The 3,390-nt window shown below is 40.7% G+C and overlaps 1 pseudogene; it reads right to left on the bottom strand.

The window, feature by feature from the left end:
- Nucleotides 1-2,002: 2,002 nt before the first annotated feature.
- LOC102837488 lies at nt 2,003-2,338 on the bottom strand (annotated as a pseudogene).
- Nucleotides 2,339-3,390: the final 1,052 nt, after the last annotated feature.

The following is a 3,390-nucleotide window of genomic DNA, read 5'->3' as shown; positions in this document are numbered from 1 at the left end:
TGGAGAAGGATATCATGTTTGGTAGGGTGGAGGGTCAGAGAAAAAGAGGAGGACCCCAACGAGATGGATTGGTCAGGTACCAGCATTGATGGACTCAAGCGTGGCAACAATAGTGAGGCTGGCCCAGGATCCAGCAGTGTTTTGTTCTGCTGTGCATAGGGTTGCTATGGGTTGGTACTGACTCAATGGCACCAAACAACAACAACAACAACAACAATATGGGCAAATATTGAATGATACAGAAACCAGGAAAAGAAGATGGAAGGAATAAACAAAGTTACTGTACCAAAAAGAATTGGTCAATGTTTAACCATTTCAAGAGATAGTGTATGATCAAGTACTAATCGTATCGAAGGATGAAGTCCAAGCTACAATGAAGGCACTGGAGAAAAACAAGGTTCCAGTAATTGGTGGAATACAATTGGAAATCTTTCAACAAACTGATGCAGCACTGAAGGCACTCACTCATCTATATCAAGAAATTTGAAAGACAGTTACTTAGCTTAAATATTAGAAGAGATCCATATTTTTACTCATTTCAAAGAAAGGCGACCCAGTGGAATGCAGACATCATCAAACAATATCATTAATAACACATGCAAATAAACTTTTGCTGAAGATAATTTAAAAAAAAACAACTTTAACAGAAGATTGTCAGGCACTGCCAGAGCTTTAAGCCAGATTCAAAAGAGGATGTGAATGAGGGATATCATTGCTGATGTCAGGTGGGTCTTGACTGAAAGCAGAGAATACCAGAAAGATGTTTACTTACGCCTTATAGACTATACAAAGGTCTTTGACTATGTGGAGCATGACAAGCTATGGATAATATTGTGATTAATGGGTATTCCAGAACACTTAATTATGCTCATGAGGAACCTATACATAGACCAAGAGGCAGCGGTTAGGAGAGAACAAGGGGATACTGAATGCTTTTAAATCAGAAAAGGTGCCAGAACTGTATTCTTTCACCATACTTATTCAATCTGTATGCTAAGCAAATAAGCTGAGAAACTGGATTTTATGAATAAGAATGTGTCATCAGGATTGGAGGAAGACTCATGAACAACCTGCAATATGCAGATGATATAACCTTGCTTGCTGAAACAAAGAGGACTTAAAATACTTACTGATGAAGATATGGTATGGGTTGCAACTTATATTTAAAGAAAACAGAAATCCTTACAACTGGACCAGTAGATGACATCATGATAAATGGAGAAAATATTGAAGTTGTCAAAGATTTCATTTTGCTTGGATCCACTATCAACACTCATAGAAGCAGCAGACAAGAAATCAAGACATATTTCTGTTCTCTTGTGCACAGGGTTGCTAGTATTCAGAACTGATTCAATGGCACTTACCAACAACAAGTGCAAAATTTATCCAAACTGGTTCATTCATCTTTATGATAACAGCATTCTCTTCACTGACGTTACAGGCAGTCCCCAGGTTACAAATGAATTAAGTAGACGTCTTCAGTTGAATGTGTAGGGAAATTGAAACAGGAGCATAGGGTTCTTATTTAACCTTACTTTAGTGTAAGACGAGGCCTTTTCAATGACTTAAAATCTGAATATACAAGTGTAGATGACTGTGATGAAGGATTTGTTATGCTTAGGGATTGCTGTTGCGCTGTAGGATAAGCACTGGACTGCTAACCAAGGTTGGTGGTTTAAACCCACCAGCGGCCTCTTGGAAACCCTATACAGGGTCACTCTGAGTTGGAACTGACTTCATGGTACTAACAACAGGGGTTGGATTAACTGTTTCAAAGTGAGGGCAAATGTATATAACATTAAAGAGCAAATACGAGTCAGTGTTCATAACCCAGTGACTTACTGAGCTTGTTTGTGACAATTTAATGTTTCCATATGCAAGGTCTCCACTTGCAGAGAATTTCACTCCATCTTTTACATTGAAGTCTTGACATATACATGGAAATTCACCAGAAGGTATCTTTACTACACAGCTACATTCTTGTTCTGGAATTTCAAGTTACTTAATACCTAAAATCCCTTAGCTTCATTTTACAGTTGGAGATCTTTTCTAGGTTTGGTGCTTCTGCAGTCATTGGTGTAATGCTGTCATCACTGGCAGCACATTTTGGACATGTTGGTGAGGTTCACACCCATGGCCGTGTTGTGGCCACGGGAATAGGTAGGTGCTAAAGCCCTCAGAGCACCAGGAGAGCTGCACCAAGCAGATGGGGGTCCACACTCTGGGGGTTCATGCTGCTGGAGTTGGTATCCCAGCAGGCCTCATTGATGAGGTCCTGGGGCAGCTCTGCCACTTTTTTCTTCAGGATGGAGCCCTCGACCAGGTGCACCTGGAACATATCACGGAGTTGAAAGAAAGCAACTACAGGTGGTGGGAAGGAGGAAGATGTAGACAGCTGAGCCCTCTCAAGGATGAGCGTGAGCAACATCAGAAACTTGAGACTGAGAAGGACCACAACCAGTGCCTGCACCCATTTAATTTCCACAGAGTTTTAAATGACTGATGTTTTTGGAAGTAGACTGCCAGGCATTTCTTCCAAACCATCTCTGTCATTGTTGTTAAGTACTGTTGAGTTGGTTCCGACCCATAGCGACCCTGTATAGGGTTTCCAAGCAGTGGCTGGTGGGTTTGAATTGCTGACCTTGTGGTTCAAACTGAACTTATGGTCTAGTGCATTATCCTGCAGCTCCACACTAGGACTCCAAAGCATCTCTAGGTGGACTCAAACCTCTAACCTTTCAGTTAGCAACTGACCAAGCATAAGTATTTGTACCACTCAAGGATAATAAGAAATTATATTTTAAAAAGAAAGAAAGACCCCAGGGTTTGGTAGAGGCAGCCGTCAGGGTTGAGTTCTAGGAGAATCAGGTGGGCCTACTAGGGTTTGACCAGCCCTGGATTCTCGAGTTTGGGCAGATCTGTCTTTTGGTGCTCTAAAATGAAGAAAGGTGGGCAAGAGTGTTGTATTCTTTCACCATACTTATTCAACCTGTATGCTGAGCAAACAATCCGAGAAAATGGCTTATATGAAGAAAAACATGGCATCAGGATTGGAGGAAGACTCATTAACAACTTGCAATATGCAGATGATACAACTTTGCTTGCCGAAAGTGAAGAGGACTCCAAATATTTACTGATGAAGATCAAAGAGCATAGCCTTCAGTATGGATTGCCTCTCAATGTAAAGAAAACAAAAATCCTCACCACTGGACCAATAAATAACTTTCTTATCAACAGAGAAAAGATTGAAGTTGTCAAGGACTTCATTCTTCTTGGATCAATTATCAACACTCATGGAAGCAGCAGTCAAGAAATCAGACGATGTATTTCATTAGGCAAATCAGCTGCACATGACCTTTTTAAAATGTTGAAGCGCAAAGATGTCAGCTT

This window comes from Chrysochloris asiatica, unplaced genomic scaffold (assembly GCF_000296735.1).
Source record: "Chrysochloris asiatica unplaced genomic scaffold, ChrAsi1.0 scaffold00124, whole genome shotgun sequence".
Lineage (NCBI taxonomy): Eukaryota > Metazoa > Chordata > Mammalia > Afrosoricida > Chrysochloridae > Chrysochloris > Chrysochloris asiatica.
This window is presented reverse-complemented; position numbering and strand designations above follow the sequence as displayed.